Source organism: Tenrec ecaudatus, chromosome 6 (assembly GCF_050624435.1).
Source record: "Tenrec ecaudatus isolate mTenEca1 chromosome 6, mTenEca1.hap1, whole genome shotgun sequence".
Lineage (NCBI taxonomy): Eukaryota > Metazoa > Chordata > Mammalia > Afrosoricida > Tenrecidae > Tenrec > Tenrec ecaudatus.
Window position 1 is genome coordinate 170840939 of NC_134535.1, and position 21296 is coordinate 170862234.

The 21296-nt window shown below is 45.3% G+C and overlaps 1 protein-coding gene across 3 annotated transcripts in view; it reads left to right on the forward strand.

Moving 5' to 3' along the window:
* Window positions 1-21296, forward strand: part of KIAA1217 (KIAA1217 ortholog) — a 944408-nt gene that overhangs the window by 390567 nt on the left and 532545 nt on the right. The window lies entirely within an intron of this gene.

Below are 21296 nucleotides of genomic sequence, written 5' to 3' on the forward strand. Positions count from 1 at the left end.
GTTTTATTCCGGGAGTGAATCTCAGTAACATTAGTCCTTGAGATTTCTGCATCCCCCTGAACCCCACACGTTGGTGTTTCCTGATTCTTTTTTTTTAACTCCTTAGTATTTCTAAATAAAGAAAATATTTCTTAGGACTGGACGGGAACACTGGCCACAAGCTTGGATTTAAGAAAACCACTTCCCTCTTGCACATATTTGTATTGACAATGCAGATGACATCTGATGTCCGCCCGGTCTTTCCTATGCGCGATTTACAGTGCTGAGCACATTATAAAATACTTAACAACAACCCTGTGAGGTAGGGCTATGATAACTCTCCTGTTTCGCAGATGAGGAAACAGGTAGAAAATGTAAGCAGCTGTCCAAAGATCACGCAGACAGGAAGAGGCAGGCCTGGTATTCTGAGGACAGCAGTGGTTAGGCTTGAACCTATGTACTTCACTGTTCTGCCCAAGCACATTTTTACAGAGAAGGGCAAGTCACTCATCCTGGAAGTCAATCTAAGTCCTCAGAGCTTTGTGGCTGGGTACTCTGTTCTCTGAAGCTAACTGTCCAGTGGCATGCTGTCCAGAGCTGCTCTCTGATTTTCAGCCCATCTGTTGCTCAGGAAGATGCTTCCTTAGAGCAAACAAAGGGAAAAGGCAGCGTACAAACTCCAGACCCATGGATTTCTCACTGGACTGTTAATACCGGCCTAGTATTGAGGAGTTAAAGGATAGCATCAGGAAGACAAAAAGAAGGTGCCAGCAGATATAGGTCTTTGTCATCTCAGTGTGCAGAGCCATGCCTGCAGACTCAAGTCCACACGTGCCGCACAGAGTTTCGGCGAGGCTCCTCCATCACACATGACCTGGAGGTCCAAGTGTAAGCCTGGAGGCCAAAAACAACTGCAGTCTAATTCTTTTCTGACACAGACTCCGTCTGCGGCCTTGAGCAAAGCAATTATCCTCACGGCCCGGGTTTCGTCAGCCATTGAAGCATAATCATGGGGGGCTTGTGGGGGGAAGTCGTGGTGAGGATTAATGACCTAGTTAATGTGTGGCTAGTGCTCTTAAGAGCACATGTGCTACGTGAATACTCAAGGGCAAGCACAATGGGGTCTCTATTCACTCCCCGTTGCTTCCACAGGAGGTAATGACATGTTCCCTGACAAATGTCATGCATGCCGCCACAGCAGGAAAACTCCATGTCAGCACTCCTAATTGCACATCCTCCCAACCCTGTATGTCATTTGTTTGCCATAATGCATGTCAACTGAGATTGTCTTTACACACCTAAAGCCTCCAGGTGTCAAAATATTAATAATTGGATCAAAGAAAACATTGTCTTCTCTCCAAAAGCACCACCACCAAACCATCAAGCCAATTCTGACTCAGAGTGGTCGCATGTGTTACAGAGTAGAACTCCCCAAAGCAAACTCACTGCCAGATCGAGCCAATTCCAACTCCTAGAGACCCTACCAGGACCGTGGATTTCCTGTGGATTTCCAAGACTATAAATCTGAAAGGGAACAGAAGGCTTCAGCCTTTTCTCTGGGAGCAGCTGGTTGCTTTGAACTGTTGACCTTGAGGTTAGCAACCCAAGGCATGACCCACTGTGCCGCCACCAGGGCTCTCTCTAGAGTAGAACGCTACACTTACGGAAACCGTGGACACTGTATGAAACCCATAATGGACGGATGCAGTCATCCATCCCCTGATGGAGTCATATTTCCAGAAGAAGAATGCCAGGTCTCTCCCTTCTGTAGGGCCCCTGGGTGGGTCTGCACCCCAACCTTCAAGTTAGTCGTCTAGCACAAAGTGTTTGAATCATCTCTGTCATAGACTTTACACTCACCTTGGCACTGTGTTAGTCTGGGTACCTTAGAGAAACAAATCCACAGAAACTCATGTATAAGAGAGAGTTTTATGTAAAGGTTCAGTGCACATCAAGAAAATATCCCTACCCACTGCTGCCCAAGCCTACAAGTCCAACATTAACCCATATGTCCAACACCAATCCACAAAGTCCTCCTCCATCTCACAAAACACACACTATGATGCCGACTGCGGGAGGAAAGCCAAGTCAGTGAGCATGTAAGCATCTCAGCGCTGGCAGGGGTCTCCACACGGCTGCTCCAGCACCCAGGGCTGCATCAGGGTAGGTCCATGTGGCTTCTACTTGGTGATGTGTTGCAGGAAGTCATCCTTGCCAGCTGAAGCAGGGACCTGCTAAGGCAGCTGCACCCTGGTGTGACCATCACAAAGCAAGAGACCCGAGAACTAGAAAGGTGAGGCTCACCAAGCCATTTCTCTCTCTGCCCTTCAATTAACCCCACATGTGTTTACCGGCCAGGTTGACACACTAAACTAACTCAGGCACTCCTACTCATCACGATGACGTTGCCAGGCCTTTGCACAAGAAAGTAACGTGGAAGATAATCTTGGGTGTGGAGAGGTGCATCCCTAAAAGTTATATTCACAAGGGCCGTCAGTATCCATCTATAATGGGTTTCCTGCAGTAAGTTCCGTAAGTACTCGTGTACTACATCCCCCTCCCCCCGCCCCCGAAGCGAGCTGATAAGAGTAAATAAGTGGCCACTGGGAGGGCCGGCCCTTTGGTGACTGTTTTCCAAACGCAGCAATGGATTTGTATTGATCGTGTACGCTCATTCCTTCATCGGAATGTATTTGCGGCCATTACCACCCCATGGTGAGGGGCACTCAGGTCAATGCCACGGTGTTTGTTCCTCAAAGCAATGGTAGCTGCTGCCCACTGTCACGGGCTTTATAAGTTGGGCTTCTTGCAGATATGGTAAGCTGATGGAGTTATCCATTGCGCATCCGTATGGCCAGGAGGTTTCTCTCCATCCTGTGGCCAAGGATTGTAAGGTCAAATGTTCTGCAAATGAAAGCCAAATGTACTTAAACGTTTATCAGTATCTCATGAGAAGTTTCTCTCCTGCTAGACAGAGTACAAGGTGTGATTCTGGATACTGAAAATAATATTTATGCTAAAATTCTCCCGACAAACCTTCCTTCATCTTATCTGTATTTGTCTTACTCCGTGCAGTGATCGATGCTGTTCTTGTTAGGTGCCATTGAGTCCGTCACTATTCACAGTGACCCTGTGGACAGCCGAACAACAAACTGCCCGGCGCACCGCCACCCTCACCATTGGTACATTGGAGTCGATTGTTACAGCCAATGGTTGGCGAGAAAGATATATAAATATAAGATAGGGTCCCACATGTTGGTGGCTTACTTGATTCTATTCCACTACATTCTATCAGACACTGAGAATGAGTCCATCAACTCAAGTTCATCTGTGGTCTCCTTGGGTTCACCTTGGAAAAGCCTGGGCCACTGTTGGGGGAAGAGAGGGCAACATAGACTAACTCACAGTCAAAGATTTCAGAGTCGTAGAAAGACTTAAGCCATATCAAATTATGGGGGGGGTGTTGGGGTGGGGTAAGCGAAACAATGGCTTTTATCAAGACTAGTGGTTCACCAGCATGGACCCAGTTTCTGACTCCGTGCTCTGTTTTCTTTCCATACATCTTAAGCAGCAAAGGTAAACATAACACCTCTAAAAGCCTTCTGTGTTTTCTATCCTGTTGACCTCTGATATAAAGCGCCTCCCCCTGTAGCATGTGAAGGGCCCTGGAGGTCCAGGCGGGTTAATCATTGGGCTGCTAACTGCAAAGTCATCAGTTCAAACCCACCAGCTGTGCAATGGGAGGAAGGTGAGGTTTTCCTGCTCCTGTGAAGATATAAAGTTCAGAAACGCACCATTGTACTTCTACCCTGTCCTACAGGGGAGCTGTAAGTCAGAATCAACGAGGTGGCCGTAGGGTTTGAGACCCTGCAACCTGAACTCGTGTCCTCTTGTTGTCAATTGCTTACTCCAAGATGAACTTGCTTACTCCAAGATGAACTTGCTTACTCCAAGATGAACTGGCCACTTTGGAATGAGCAATCGCTGTGCTGTACGGATTAGTTGGGAATTTTTATCTATGAAACTGAGTTGTAACCTGAGCTTAGTGCTGAGAGTGGTGAGCTCGGTCTCTAAAGCACAACATTTATAACATAAATTTACTTTTGGTTACTTGGCTGTAATGAGCCTGATAAAGGCAACTATTACCTAGCTTGATAAAGCTTTAGAAGCATTAAGCGGTTTCACATTTCTGTTTTAATTGAAGTAGGAAGCTGCAGTCACAGACCCCAATTTTTAAAAAAATATATTTTCTAAAAGCTGTACTGTTTAGTACATCACAAGGCTCAGGTCAGTTCTCCAGAGAGCATTTGCCTCGGTGAAGAAGTTCATGTATTAAACACACTCACCAATGAGAAATGTTGGCAACATCAACAGAGTATTTTCCTGCCTGAACCTCTTTGGCCCTTTCATTTCCTATGCTCCAATTTTGACTCCATCACATAGATTGCTTCCAACTTGATGTTTTCAAGTCTAACAAGCGACTCTACGTCAAAATCTTTAAAGAACTCTGCCGTTCTGCTGGATTAATTTAAGCAATCAGACTTGTTGCCATGTGAAAAATATCTAGAATCAGAATAATTGAAAGAGAAGGTGGTTTACCTCATTAATTGGAGATATATTGATGAAAAAAATTCTCGCAAATGAATGGGTCATCTCTTTATATTATGTCAAGCTGTGTATGTTCCCAAGAATAGTTACCACCCTTGGCTATTTAAGAGAAAGCCTGTCACGAGCCTCCTGCCTCATCTTTCTGCCAGCCAGGCTATTCATGTAGTCAGTAGAAAACCTTTGTGTCAGTCTCAGCAGACTAAAGAAACAAATTCATAGACACTCATATGTATATAAGAAAGAGTTTTATAGACAAGGGCAATTGAATATTGAGAAAACATCCCAGATCGAGTCCATAAGTCTGATATTAGCCCATAGGTCCGATTCCAATCTATAAAGTCTCTTCAGACTCATGAAACACACACAATGATGCCAAATACAGGAAGATCACAGGCTAGTGCAGCAGTTCTCAACCTGTGGGTCGTGACCCATTTGGGGATCAAACAACTCTTTCACAGGCATCACCTGATTCATCACAGTAGCGAAATGACAGTGATGAAGTAGCAACTAAAATAATTTTATGGTTGGGGATCACTACCACATGAGGAACTGTATTAAAGGGTCGTGGCATTAGGAAGGTTGAGAACCACTGTGCTAGTGGGTGGGTAATCCTCTGGACCAGTGGTGTTGTAAGCATCCCAGTGCCGGCAGGGCTCTCCACGTGGCTCCTCCAGCTCCCAGGGCTTTGGCTGCATCCGGGTAGCTTCCTGTGGCTTCTGTTCAGAAAAGTCTCACAGGGAGTGAGCGAGTGTCCTGCCTCCAGTGAGCTATTTATCTCCTTAGCACCTCCAAATGAGGGCATCGAGCTGCAACCTGGTTAACAGGTAAATTCCACCCCTTCACTCGTAAGTTTCACATTGACAGCAGATTGTGTCGCTACCACAACCTCCTTACTCAGTTCTTGGCCAGAGAAAGCTAGAACAAGAGTCTAAGCATTAGATCAAAGAAAAGCCCTCTCCCATGTGGTGCAGTGGCACCAAATAAACAGGTACACTGTCTTGAGTCTAATGGGCTCTATAGTCACAAGTGGAGCTAACAGTTAACATACCTGACTGCTAACTGAACGGTTGAATTCAGGTCCACCCAGTGGAGCCTCAGAAGAAAGGTCTGATGATCTAACAAATCAAATTATTAAAAACCAAACAAACATTTTTTTAATCAATCGTTGAAAATTCCTTGGAGCACAGTTCCACTATGATGCACCTGGAGTCACCATGAGTCTAAATTAACTCCATGGTGATTGGTTTCTAGCTAAAGTCGTACTGCAGGCCCAAGACTGGATTCATAGGATCTTATCCATTCCAAAAACCTCAAATAGGTTCAGATCAATTTTACATTCCATGCTTTCAAATTGTACCATTGTTCACCAAAATAAACTAAGGGAGCCTAGAAATAAGCAAAGGATCCTTACTTATACGTATACCATTTGCATTTAGTATATTTGGCAGGAATCCATCCTTAAAAGTTCTATTTCTTGATCATAAATTTATATTTATAATATCCAAGTCAGGCATTAGTGAAAATTCATGATTAAAAAATCTTAGCTATTTAAGAATAGAGAATACTACTTTTATGTCCACCTTTGTCTTGTACACATTGTGAATATTATACAATTATTCTGATATGTGACATCCTATCTGCAAAATCATCCATTCAAAAACCACCAGAAGTTCCAAGGGGGAAAGATGGAGTTTTCTACTCCCATGAAGAGTTACTGTCTCAGAAACCCACAGGGGCAGTCTACCCTGCGCTATAGACTCATGATGATTTGGCATAGATTCAGTGACAGTGAGTATGGGTTTAGGGTATGGTACATCTTATGTACTCTCTATTTGGATACTAAAAGAATTAATATGCTTAAATTAATATGCTTTGGAATATATTCTAGATATTGATTAAATAAAGTTTGGAACTAATTTTCACCCCCATAATATCCTGTGGTGCTTAGGTCATTTTCTGGAAACATTATTTCAACCATTCCTCTACTCCCCTACAAACACTGCTTGAACATGTTTATATATCTGATAGTTTGCCAAGTACTTGAGAAGTGAGAAATGATTCTTGGCTGTAAGTCGGATTGTATATGACTGAGATAGCCAGATTCTCTGAATATCTAGATGATAGTTTGGGGATTTGAGGTATATACAAAGCCATATAAGTGCATAGAAGAATCATATTTCCCCACATATAGGAATTTAGCAGGTAGGGAGTGTGGAGAGCCATCCTTAAGGTCCTTTTACCTTTAGGAAATGTCCAGCCCTCCGTGGCTGGAGGCAGAGAGGATTGGTCAGGGAAGAGGTGGCAGGAGAGGGTTATTTTGAATGGTAGCCCAAAAGGAAGCTTGGTCATGCTTCCATGCCATTGATTAACATTTATAGAGCCCCCTAAAATGAGGGGAAGAAGTCCCTTTGAAAACAAGTCCATGGGAGCCAAAAGAGGACTTTGAGTATATCACCCCCCCCCCGCCCCAAATACCCAGACTCTCATCTCAAGAACAGATTTGATGCATCTCACACGAATGACCGAAGACATGGCAAGCTATGGAACAAATCAACAACCTCAGGCATGAAACACAAAAGGTCAATAAAAAGACAAAAAGGAAGAAAACAGCCAAAGTGGGCATTCTGAAACTTGCTCCTGGTTTTAGAGTAACTAAAGCAAATGGAAGATATGATTACGTGAAAGAGCCAAGCAGAACATTTCGAAGCACGCTCCAGAAGACAAGGTAAAGTATTATAATAGTGAAATGAACAAAGACCAGTCATTAGAAAGCCATACATAAAGAACACTCTCAGCCTATCTCAAGCTGAAGGCGCTGAAGAATGAAAATCAAGCCTCACGTTTCAATATTGAAAAATGCTCTGTCATTGCCCCATAAGCATGTGAAATCATTGCCCCATAAGCATGTGAAATCATTGCCCCATAAGCATGTGAAATCATTGCCTCATAAGCATGTGAAATCATTGCCTCATAAGCATGTGAAATCATTGCCTCATAAGCATGTGAAATCATTGCCTCATAAGCATGTGAAATCATTGCCTCATAAGCATGTGAAATCATTGCCTCATAAGCATGTGAAATCATTGCCTCATAAGCATGTGAAAGTTGGGCATTGAATAAGGCAGCGGTTCTCATCCTTCCTAATGGCGTGACCCTTTATAATATAGTTCTTCATGTTGTGGTGACCCCTCCAACTATAAAATTATTTTCATTGCTATTTCATAACTTTAATTTTGCTGCTGTTATGAATTGGGTGACCCTTATGAAAGGTTCATTCGACCGCCAAAGGGATCACAACCCACAGGTTGAGAACTGCTGGGAAAAAAAGATGCTGTGGACCAAACATTGAATGATGTAGGAATCATCAGAAGATGATACAGAGTCACTGGACCAAAAAGAAGGGGTAGACAGTCAACCCTTCCAAGAAGTAGCAGGTAATCAAGAACCAACGATAGTGAAGGAAGAAGTCGACGCTTCATTGAAGCCATGAGTGAAAAGTGAGACTCCAGGAAACGACAGACTACCGACTGAGATGTTAACAAACCGATGAAGCACTAGAAGCTCTCATTCACGCACGCCAAGAAATTTGGAAGACAGCCAGCTGGCCAACCGACTGGAAGAGGTCCATATCGATGCCCCTTCCAGAGAAAGATGAGCCAACAGAGGGCAGAACTCAGTGAGCAACACGATTACCCTCACATGCAAGGGCAGTTTTGCAGAAGATAACTCAACTACGGTGGCAGCCACGCATCCATAGGCAGCTGCTAGAAATTCAAGGCATATCGTTGTGCGCATGGCACACGGGATCTCATTGTGATGACATTGGATCGTGGCTGAAAGCAGAGGCTATCTAAAGGATGCTTTATTGACTGTGCAAAGGCATTCCACTGTGTAGATCCGAACAGATGGTAGATAACCGTGAGGAAATTGCAGGACACTTCCTTGTGCTCCTGAGGAACCTGATCCTGGATCAAGAGGCAGGCAGTCATTGGAACCAGGAATACCGAGTGGTTTTAACCAGGAAATGATGTGCCACCGTTAGATCCTTTCACCATACTTATTCACTCTCTATGATGCGCCACTTATCTGAGGAGCTGGACTGTACGAAGAACGTGCACCAGGACTGCAGGAATACTGATGAACAACTTGCAATATGCAGATGACATGCCCAGGAGCATTTGTAGTGCCTGCCCATGAAGATCAAGGATCGTAGCCCTCAACTCAATGTAGGGAAACCCCAAATCCTGCCAACTGGACCCATAGACAACATTATGGAAAACACAGAAAAGATCGGCACTTTTCAAGGGTTTAATGTTGCTTTGATTCACAATCAATGCTCACGGAAGTTGCGGTAAAGGAATCAAACAATGTACTGCGTTGGACAGATGTGGTGCCTGACGGTCTCTTTACATTGGTGAAGAGCAAGGATGTCTACTGAGGACTGAGGTGCACTTCGCCCGGCCATGGTTTTGCAGCCACTCACATACATGTAAAAGATGGACCATGAGTAAGTAAGGTTCCTGATTAATGGGTGCATTTGAATCATGGTGCTGGCGGAGAATGTGGAAGGTACCATGGGCTGTAGAAAAGCCAGCCTACTCCTTAAAACTCAAGATGGCAAAACTGTGTCTCCCGTACTGTGAGCATGTTATCAGGGGAGACCAGTCCCTGGAAAAAGACATCATGCTGCTAAAGTGGAGGGGCAGCAAACAAGAGGAAGAACCTTAAGGAGACAGGTTGGCACAGAAGCTGCAACAATGGGCTCCAACCTAACAATGAAGATGGGTGGCAGTGGGCAGGGCTTCCTTTGTCATGTGTCACTGGGGTTAAGAGTCTGAGCCAACTGGGCAGCACCTAAGAACAATAGCAAAGAGAACTCCGGTGGCATAATGGGTTGTGCATTGAGCTGATCACAGCAAGGTCAGCAGTTCAAATCCACCCGCTGATCTTTGGGAGAAAGACGAGGCTGTGTGCTCTCATCAAGATGTACAGCCTCAGAAACACCAAGGGACCTACCTATTGTGCCCTGCAGATTCACCGTGAGTCGGAATCAGCTCAACTCTGTGATAGTGTTTGTTTTTCTTGGGCACGAAGTGTCAGCACCTGCCAGCTCTCAAGAAGAGGTATCAAGTGAGGTATGTGAGTCGAGAGAGCAGAGCCAGGGAAGGGCCGCGGATAAAAATGAGTACCTGAGCAGACAGACTGCTAGGGTAGAAATCTGACTTCAAACCAGGAGACTGGATGGAATTTAAACCGTCCTCCGTCCCTGACACCTCTTCCCTCACCCACTCTCTGGTGCGTCAACCAGACAGGTCTGCTGTGCTGTTTCCTGTGTGCGTCAGGGTCTCCCATGAGGCCCCCGTCTTCACACGAGGGGAGGTGGAGGAGCTAAAAAGAGGCTGGGGCCCCCGTAGGAGAAAAGAAAGTCGCCCACAACCCCAAGGCACTCCAAGATTCCAGGAGCAGAGACTTGGACCCAAATATCAGAGCTCTTGGACACCAAGCACCAAGTTGAGGATTTTCCTTTAGCTTCCCAAGCCAGAGGATTCTACACATTCCTTCCCGTCCCCCACCGAAAAAAGCCTGCCTGCCCCTTCTTTGTGGTTAAAAAGACAGACTCTAAGTGTACATTTTCCTTGTAATGTTTTATATTTAAAATGCGTGCAGCTCTGTAGTCTCGTCCATGATAGATCGCTTAATAGAAAGATCATGAACTGAATTGCCTCTGGAATGGAAATGTTTCCCTCCATGTTTAATTTATGACTTCAAGCAGCCACAAACCCCCAGCTCATCTCCCTAGGTGTTACCTCTATCTCTACTTTCAGAAATGACTCAGTGATAGAGAGCCAGTAAGAGGTATTCAGCATCCTCCACTTGTTTATTTGCCATTTAATATTTGTATCACATAATTATTTTGTGTAGCCGGTTAGTATTTTATTTCACTTTGTGTCGTCTGTTAATATTTGCTTGGTTGTCCTTCATATATCCCTGACTATGGAATTCATTGTTTGGGATGAAGAACTCCTTTCTGAAAAGATGAGGACTAATTTGCTACTTATCTCTAGCATACTACAATGTGATATGTTTTAACGAAGAAACTCCTGTTAGCATTCTTAGAGGTTTGTAAAATAGCGTCTTAAATATTTAAAGATCGTACCCTAGACAGGTCTCCAACCTATTTTCTTCGGGTCCTACTTATGAAACTTGTTTCCCAAAGGTTGGTGAATAGTCATGATGAAGCGAGCCACCAACTGATAATAATAACGGGGAGCAGTGCCGAATTGGGGTGCAGAGACTACCTTGTCCAAAGGGCAAAGTGCCAAGTGATGCTTTTTAAAACGTCATTTGTATCTTTTATAACATCTGGCTGATCTGGAAGGACAATACAAACACGTTTACGAGACAAAAATGGCAAGACAGCATCGAGGAAAAGGACTGAGTGACACCTGGGCCAGCATTGGCCCTTGTGCTCTCCTCAGTCCCCGTGGCCTGTGGCAGCTCTAGCGGCAAGTGGACAAGGAGAACATTGGAGAAACCATCAAGAAGGGCCACTAACAGGGAGAGCGCTTGGGTAAGCCCTTGACCCACGCGACCGCCCTTCTTGGTGGAAGAGAATGAAAGAAAGCAATCGCCTGAGACTGACAGTGTTCACCGGTGTTCTTGGGGCCCTAATGCACATCACTAGGAGGTAAGGAAATACGGAAGGAAGGAAACCAATCAATCCATCTAGGAAGGAAATCAATCAATCAGTGAATCAATCCATCTGGAGAATGGCCATGCTGGCTGCCCAGTAGCAGAAAATGAACATCCTCTCTGGGAAACAAAACAAAAACAAAATGCAGTTTGTGTCCAGGCCTCTGAGCATTCCCCCAGCAAAGGTCCAAAACCATGAACTCACAGTACAGATGTACCAAGCACACACACAATGACATCACCATGAGCAAGGGTCAGGAGGGGCGACCCTGACGGAATCATATGTATAACCGCCCCAGTGGCAGAGTGGTCAAACTCTGGGCTGTGCTTCTCAAGGTCAGCACTTCGAAACCACTCCTGGGGAGACAGACGGGCATTTCTACTCCAGGAAAGAGTTCGTCTCTGAAACCCACAGGGGCAGGTCTCCCCTGGCCTCCAGGGCCAGTGGGTGCTGGAATCAACTGCCTGGCAGTGAGTTGTATACACACACAAGTATGATTCACTTGGTGTGCTAGAGGGCCGTGTGTGGTTTGGATCTTTATAGAATATGGTGTGAGCACATTCATCAGACATTGCATGCAAACACCCTGTGAGAGAATGCGGTGTGTGCATGCCAGCCCAACTCGCAGGACGTCTGAGTTCAGGCTGCCCCCTCTGTGGCTATGCTTGCCAGGTTCTCCCCCTGCAACAGTACTGCAGCACTCCCTGCAGGGAAGACCATGCAGAGGAGTATTTGCCCCTGATCTAATGTGGGGGAAGGGGGGACAGGCGGAGGGGGCACGCTGGCGCCTGCCTCCCGCCCTCCATATGTTGCAGTAATGGGCTGAAACCTGCAGCGCTGGGAGCTGAAGGAGCTTCCACTCTCGGACCTCCACCTCTGCTCAGAGGGCCGGGACAGGCCTCTCAGGTGTGTTCACCTTCAAGAGGTCACAGGGAAGGTGACAGCCTCGGGAGTCTTTCCTGCACCACCCTGCCAGCTTCTCATCCAGGACACCTCTTTGCTTTTAAATTAAATACTCTTATTGGGAGCACTTCCAGCTCTTATCACAATCCAGACGTTCCTCCAGTGTGTCAAGCACAATATGCCGCCATCATCATTTTCAAAGCATCCTCTTCCCACTTGAGCCCCTGATATCAGCTCCCCATTTCTTCCCTCTCCCTCCCCTGCCCTCCCTCCCTCATGAACCCTTGATCAGTTATAGATTATTATTTTCATATCTTACATCGTCCTCTATCGCTCTCACTCACTTTTCCATTGTTCCATCCCCCTGGGAGGGGATTCAGGCTGATCTTTGTGATCCATTCCCCTTTTCTCCCCCCATCCTCCCCTAATCCTCCTGGTTTCTCTACTCTCTTTGTTGGCCCTGAGGGATTTATCTATCCTGGATTCCCTGTGTTGTGGGCTCTTATCTGTAACAGTGTGTGTGTTCTGGTCTAATCCAATTTGTAAGGTAGAATTGAGGTCATGATAGTGGGGAGATGGAAACACCAAAGAACTAGAGGAAAGCTGTGTGTTTCATTGGTGCTATACTGTGCCCTGACTGGTTAATTTCTTCCCTGTGACCCCTCTGTGAGGGGATGTCCAAATGTCAACAGATGAGCATTGGGTCTCCACTCCATGCCCACCCCACCCCCGCCACCCAATTCATTGGTATGATTCTGTTCTGGGTCTTAGATGCCTGATACCTGATCCCATCTACACCTCATAATCACACAGGCTGGTGTGCTTCTTCCCTGTGGGCTTTGTTGTTTCTCAGCTACATGGCGGCTTGTTTATCTTCAAGCCTTTAAGACCCCAGATACTATATCTTTTGATAGCCGTGCACCATCGGCTTTCTTCACCACATTTGCTTATGCACACGTTTGTCTTCAGTGATTGTGTCGGGAAGGTGAGCATTGCAGAATGCCAGATTGTTAGAACGAAGTGTTCTTGTGGTGAGGGGGTACTTGAATTGAAGCCCAATGCCAGGACACCTCTTGGAGATCATCACCACCACCAGGCCCTGCTTCACCTCCAGAGTATGAGGATGGCACCCCCTCTTTCCCCGGCCCTGAGGTGTTCTTCCAGCAACAGTGGGAGCAGAAGCAACTGGATCCCCAAGACATCCAAGAAGTCAAGGCTGGGAGAAACAGCACCTGGTTGAATTCTGAGTGGTCCCATCTCCCCAGCCCGATATCCCTGAGGTGGTGTGGATCAGGAGGCAGGGCTGCTGAGAAACATACTGAAGGTCCTTCCAGAGGAACCCAAGTGGAAGACAGCTTTGTGTCAGACTGCTTTGGAGGGGCTGACAGGCCAACTAAGAGGAATTAGACCCTGCCTGTAGGAGAGAGGCGTGGAGCGCAGGATGCCCTTTCCTGAGTCCAGCCCATGGCCTGAGGCAGCCCTACGAGGGTGTAGCAGGGCAGCAGCTTTGACCTGGGTTGGGTGGCTACAGAGAAGTGCTTCAAGAAGCCACGGCTGTGAGACTTGTGGCCAGAGCTTCAAGGGCTATTTGCTACAGAAGCACCCACAGGAAGAGTGGCTGACTGTTTCCCACTCTGATGGAGAGCGGCTAGCACTTCCCAGGCTGGTCTGGCTTCAGCCAGCACCAGAGCACAAGAAGCCCTCCAAGTGCAGCAAGTATGGGCAAGCCTGCTACTGCAGGCAGAGCTCAGCCTGGCATGGCACCAGTGGCCTCACGGACAAGAAGACACACAGCAGCAGTGAGGGTGGCAAGGCCTTCACTTGGAGCGGCCTGCACACTGGACACCGGCGCACCCACACAAGCAAGTCGCCCTGCAAGCACCACGAGTCTGGGAAGGCGTTTCTTCCCAAAGATGTGAGAAGCCCTTGGCCTGCAGTGCCTGGGGCACAGCCCTGACCCAGAACTCTCGGCACATCCAGCCTCAGAGAATCCACTAGCAGGAGCTGCCTGCTAGTGCCATCAAATGCATGCTGAATTGCCATCAAATGGATGCAGCCACCCTCTGCCAGCGAATGGATGCAAACTCACAGTGATCTTATAGTGCCCAGTAGGACAGGGTAGATCCTATGGTGCCCAAAGGGTTGCCCACACTATAAATCATTATGGAAGCAGACAGCCTCATCTTTCTCCGACAGAAAGGCGGACATATTTGTCCCACCTGGCTTTGCAGTTGGCATCCTATTACCTAACCCATAGTTCCACCAGGGTTCCTGCCTGTCTGCTGTCCCAATAAATGAATCCTCTCTGGTTGCTGGGTGTAGTGGAGTACCTTAGAGGGCCACAAATGCAGTCAAGTGTTTTCCTTAGAAACTTATGCAGTGTGTGCGCGCACGTGTGTGTGTGTGTGTGTGTTAGGAGTGGATGGGAGTGGGGCTTCAAAAATTTCACAGGAAAGTGCCATTAACTTTTTTTAAAAAACTGTTTAGTTGACATATGTGTTACTCCAAGTTGACTAGAGAAACAAATTCATAGATACTCCTATGTGTATAAGAAAGAGCTTTATAGAAAAGAACAAATGTATATTAAGAAAACATCCCAACCCCATCCAGATCAAGTCCAGAAGTCCAATATTAGCCTATATGTTCGATACCAGTCTATAAATTCATCTTCAAACTCACACAACACATACAATGACACCAAATGCAGGAAGATCACAGGCCAGGGGGTGGAAAGTCTTGTGGATCCAGTGGCAGTGGAAGCATCTCAGCCCTGGTGAGGGTCTCCACATGGCTCCTCCAGCTGCAGGGCTCAGGCTCCATCAGGGTAGCTTCATGTGGCTTGTCAGCAGGAATGTCTTGCAGGGAGACAAGCACAGAGAGTGCATCTGACCTCCTGTGAGTTATTTATTTCCATTGCGCCTCCAAATGAGGTCATCAAGCTGCAATCTGATTGACTGGCTAGACTCCACCCCTTTGCATGTTGACAGGAGATTTTGTGACTGCCACAACATATAATACACATAATGTGTTAGATTGGGCTTTCTGGAGAAAAAATCAGTGACACTCATATATGTTTAGGAAAGGACTTTATATCAAGACATAATCTTACATTAAGAAGGCAGCTCAGTCCAGTGCTAGCGGAGCCCTCTTGAGACTCACATTGGCTGCATGCCAACGATGTGGAGATATGAAACAGGTTGCAGGGAAATCACAGGCCCGTGGGTGCAGAGCATTAATCTAAGTTACTGTCTCCATAAATTTATCCTGAAGTTCACATAAAGAAAAGTATGCAAAAAGATCTCAAGAGCAAACAAGATACAACACAGAAAAACCGCAACCCAAAAGAAAGCAGATAATCCTAAAAAGTAGAGAAGTTAAAAATGGATCGAAAGGGCAAATAAATACTAGGATGTTAAAATGGTAATCTGACAATATCTGTAACAATCCACTCTCCAATGCTCCCTTTTTAAGGACGAGACTATTCCCATCTTTGGTCGATGGACCAAAGGAATTCAATGGAGGCTGACTCTGCGTAGGGGTTCTGGAAATGACTTGGGGGCTTTCCCTGTCACTCATAGACATCTTCAAACAGGGCGTTCAGAGTTTAAGTTCAGAGTTTCAGCACCACCACCACCCTCTGATCTTGTGTTTCATTAAGTGGCTGGTGTGCTTCCACCGTAAGCGTCATTAACTTTTCATTCCACTTTTCCATGAAGGCCGTGTGTGTGTGTGTGTGTGTGTGTGTGTGTGTGTGTGTGTGTGTGAGTGTAAGAGAGAGAGAGCGCGCTCAGTATCAGACTTTGGGAAATGAAAACATAAAACTAAAAGGATTTACTGAAAGTCAGACTAGATACAGTGAGTAGAGAATTGATCTACTGGAAGGGAAATGTTTTAAATTCCCGAGGATGAAGCACACAGTGAAGCAGGGTGATGAGAAATGTGGTAACGAGGTGACGCGCTCTAAGAAGAGCTTGAGAAGGCCCAACATAAGTGTAATGGCCTGTCTGGAAAGTGACCCCCGCAGAGACCGAGAGCCTGCTCTGAAAAATAGCATCACTGAAAATATCCCAGAGTCAGAATAAGAATATGAAGCTGAACAGTCAAGATGCTCAGTCATTGCCAAGCAAATACACTGAAAAAGCAATCAAACAAAAAAACCCTATACTTAGTCACAGACATTTAAAATGATTATTTTAAATTTAAAACCTATATTATCAATGGAATGTTATGAAAGTTAATCAGTCTAATAAAGTGTGGACTCTGTCTATGGATATTATATTAATATATAAATTAGTTATTGGTTCTTATTAAAACTAGGCCACTTTGAGAGGGATGTATTTTATAGTCGCTTGTGTCTTGAACCAGCAACACACCCATAGTAATTATAACTCACAAAGTAGAATTGAATTACTGTAATTTATTTTTGTATGATCAAGGGGTAAAAAGAAATATCAATGTTGACTTGCTTAATCTTAACCGAAAGTGATTTCAATTCATTGTTGTTGGAAAATTGAGAGAAATGTTGGAGACCAGGTAAAAAATTATCTAGAGAATAATGTAATAATGAACAGCATAAAATAGTTCCTGAACATTATTTTGTATTCAGAACAAGTATATATATCATTGAAAGCTTGTCTCAATGGGATTCAACTAATACTCAGATTGCTTGAATAATGGTGTAGCCGTGTTAATATTTTAAGGGTATTTATATGATCGTTTCTTGAAACCTGAGGAATATAGATGCCATATGTTCCAAAGAAATCACTTTATCAGCTTAACCAATGAAGCCAATTAAAGAGAGCGTTGTATTATCACCAGTGGGATTAAAACCACCCTTACTGGGTCATCCCAAGTCATTCAGGGTAATAAAAAATGGTTCTGTTAGAGTTATCCATCTGCACAACCTGAGTGTTTCCTTAAACAAAATAAACCTGCGCGGATAACTGTGCCATCCTCTTCTCTGTGAAGAGATTGTAAGTTTCATGTGATTGAACACCTTCGCTACAGGATAAAAAAAGATGAGTTCAGAAGGACCCTTGGTGCTCCCTGATTCACTTATAAATCTCACAGTTTGTTCGGTTCGACTTCGCTTTCTTCCTCTCCTCGCCCAGAGAATCTCCATAGTGCTTCAGCTGTGTGCTACCATTGCTCCGTGAAGTCAGAAAAAAAACAAAAAAAAAAACGAGAGAGAAAGCTGGGGTTTCTGAACGTTCTCTTACAACTTTATGTTTGATTAAATAGATTTCAGGCTTAATGGCTTCCGTGGGGGGGGGTGGATCACGTTTTGTAAGACTAAACCTGGCACAGTCGAGATGAAGAGGGTAGTACACCGCGCTGAATGCTGACTAAATGCCCTCAGCTAGCTACCAGCCGACAGGACACATGGACCGGAACGGTAGCAATGGCCCTGTAGAGGCATTATTACCAATCGTCCTCAGTAAGCGCTCAGCGAGGAGAGAGCGGAGGTTGAAAATGAGGGAAGGCTGCAAAGAGCCATGAAACAATACACTTGGGACAAAATAATAGAATGCTGTTTTTCTTATTTTTTGTCATTTATTTTGTATGTGCTGTTGTTTTTGCGGATCGACTTCCTAGAACATATATCAATTCAATAAGCTCTCCCAGGACAATTTGATGGCATTGATTATATTCTTCAAGTTGTTTAACCGTTCTCGGACTTCTCTTTTAAGTTGTTTCCCCCTGGCTAACCCCTGATTCTTATCTAATCTTTCCAGTTGTCTTGTAATTTGGTCCCATAGCGATTGATCCCAAAAGAGCACCCTCTCAAGGTAGATGTTCTTTACTAGAAAGTTAAACGATTGTTTGGTTTTAAAATTTAAGATGACTTCAGGGGATTTTGTGTGTGTGTGTGTGTGTGTGTGTGTGTGTAAGGTGTGTTAGTCTGGGTTGACTAGAGAAACAACTTCAGAGACACTCATATGTGTATATAAAAGAGCAATTGAATATTGAGCAAACTTCCCAGCCCAGTCCAGATCAAGTCCAATATTAGCCCATAGATCTGATACCAATCTATAAATTCGTCTTCAGACTCACCCAACACATGCAGTGACCAAATGCAGGAAGATCACAGGCCAGTGGGTGCAAAGTCTCACAGATCCAGTGGTAACATCTCAATGCTGGCAGGGGTCTCCATGTGGCTCTTCCAGCTCCAGAGCTCTAGTATAACTCCATGTGTCTTGTCAGCAGGAATGTCTTGCAGGGAGTGATTGTGTGTCCTGCCTCCAGTGAGCTAGTTATCTCTCTACATCCTCCATATGAGGTCATCAAGCCACGACCCAATCAACAAGCTAGACTCCACCCCTTCACTCTTAATAATCTCAAGTTGACACCAGCTTTTGTAACTACCACATAAGATAGTTAAAAGAAGACCATAGTTTAAAGATTACCATCACAGGACAATAGCTCCAGGGGATTCATTCACCCTCAGTGGCTCCAGGAATTTTGGATTTCAAGACAATTTCCAATTCTGGCTTGAACTTTCCCTCTTCTTACTAGGATTCATCTAGAGAATCTTTGATCCAAATGTCCTGGTCTCCTGGCAAAGGAGGCGGTTGCTCATGGAGGCAATCAGTTGCACCAGCCATTGCATTTTCAGTGGGTGATACTTTTTGGAAGTAGGCGCTGTACCTTTCTCCCAAGATGCTTTGGGATGACCTCAAGCCTCCAACCTTTCAGTTAGCAGCCCAGCGCCTGAATGATTTGCACAACCTGGGACTGATCCTGGAAATCAAAGGAAGATGGTGTGCAGAGAGCAGTAACAGTCGAACGGACATGCTGTAGAGACAGATGAGAACCATGTGGCTATAGGATGCATGAGAAACCCCCATTGCTTTACTCCGCATTGCCAGTACCTGGGGCTCCTGGGCCCTTTCTGCCTCCTACTTCTGTTTTATATGCAATATCCCTATAGTCTTTACATCCCACTCTTTTTTTTAAGCTACCCTGATTCCCTGAAAGTAAGATATCCCCCGAAAATAAGACCTACTTACACTTTTGCCTCTCACTGAAATATGAGGCATCCTCCAGAAAATAAGACCTCCCCAAAATAAGGCCCCTGAAGCTACCGTAACTCTGGACTCTGGACCCGCACAGCTCACTGCTGGCCACAGCACAGCCGGAGCAGACAGGAAGTGCGAGGTCTCTTTTAATAAAACAATAAACAGTAAATGCGTACCGTATTCTTCTTCATGGAAAAATAAGACATCCCCTGAAAATAAGACCTAGCACATCTTTGGGAGCAAAATTAATATAAGACACTGTCTTATTTTCATGGAAACAGGGTATTTTGAGTCAATATCTGTTACTTACAACCAAAAGATACCCAAGTTCCAACACTCTGATGGGCAAGATTTCTCTCTCTCTCTCTCTCTCTCTCTCTCTCTCTCTCTCTCTCTCTCTCTCTCTCTCTCTCGTTGTCATTGAAGTTCTCTCACGGAATTGTCAGATCTGGTGAAACAGAAAGGAAGTAGGTTCCTCCCACTGGTGCGGGCTGCTGGCTGAGCCCGCTGGCAGGCCCTTTCAATCCTGGAAACTGTTTGTTTGCTTCTACAATGCTCCTGGGTCAATGTTTGTCCTTGGTTCGATTTTGGAGGATGGAGGACAAAGAGGGGACTTCCCGCCCCACCCTGACCTGTGATTGTTCAGTGGCACATCTGTTTTCTGAAGTTGTGGAAGGGTCCTTCGGGAAGCGGCCCATCCTTTCTCATGCATTAGGTCAGCAATCTTGATTAGAACTGGCACCGACCACCCATGAAACTAGAAGCTTTACTTGCAATTTATTATTACAATAAAGCCTTACTAATTAACCATAATTAGAGCAAAGGCTTGCCTCCATGCTAAGATTTTTAAAGAAACAGCATTTTAATATCTGCCAGCGCCGCACAGTGATTTAAATGAGGCTAACCAAGTATATTTGATTTAATGTGTGAATAAAAATTATTTCTCAACAGCACATCAACTTAGTATAGGCATTTTTGGTCTTTTTGAAAAAGTATATTCATTTGAGTTGGCAATTTAAGCGTTCAACTTGTACATTTATAGCATTGTTTAGCAAGTGCTTTTGCCCGTTGAGAATACAATGAATAACTTAATCTTAACACTTGTCCGAATTATTTTTAAACAAATAGGTTCTGTATTACGGAGATTATTGTATTTTTGGAGCAATATGACAGTGATGAGGGGAAGGAATGGTTTGAGTTAGGGTGTAATGAAACCCTGTCCTGAAGCTTTCTACATTTTCCACAGGATTTTACATCGCAGTTGATAGTCAAGCCGGCTTTATTTAAGAATCTCTAGTGGAATGAGTGATTGCGTTGTGGATGCGCCATGGATCAGCTCTGCTGCGTGTCTGCTAATGCTCCAATCTTTACACAATGGCTCCAATTGCAGAGAGACTGGAGTCAAAGTAAATAAGCCCACACGGGGATGGTCAGGGCCTCCGGTTCTGCTGGTGTATTTTGCTGTTCCTGAAGTCTTCAGAGGGGCTGCGTACAGGAATCGATCTTTCTTAACTGGCCACAGTGGACAGTGATGGTTCCGTTGGGGAAACATCCACTTCTTCTGCAGGAGACCTCGTCGGATTCCCAGCCAACGCCCCGCATGCGCTGGGACCACCCATCTTTCATCGGAAGCTTCTGTGTTGCTCTGCACTGCACATGTTTCATAGGAGCATCCAGGCGCCATCCGACTAGGGAGGTAGGCCGAGGGATCTACTTCCACACTCCGGCCAGTGGAAACCCTTGGGATCACCCTTGGGAAGGCACACGCGTAGACAGTGCTTCCTTCGGTTGTGCCTGGAGCCGCCAGGAGTGGGGCTGACTCAGCAGCAGCTCACCACAACTGATGGCCTCCCTCAGGTTAAGCTGTGAGGAGATGTCTTCAGGACACTGAATTGAAGCTGCTTTGTCTGGAGGAAATGGATAAAAAATGGAAAGGAGGGAGCTAGGCAAAGCTTTTGAGTCCCCCTGGGAAAAGCAACTGCTAGGAAGCTTGAGAAAGCCCGATGTGGGCCAGGTTTCTCCAGTGGGTCTTCCCACCTTGTCCTCTCTCTCTCTCTCTCTGCATCACATTAGCCTCACTGGTTTGAATCCCT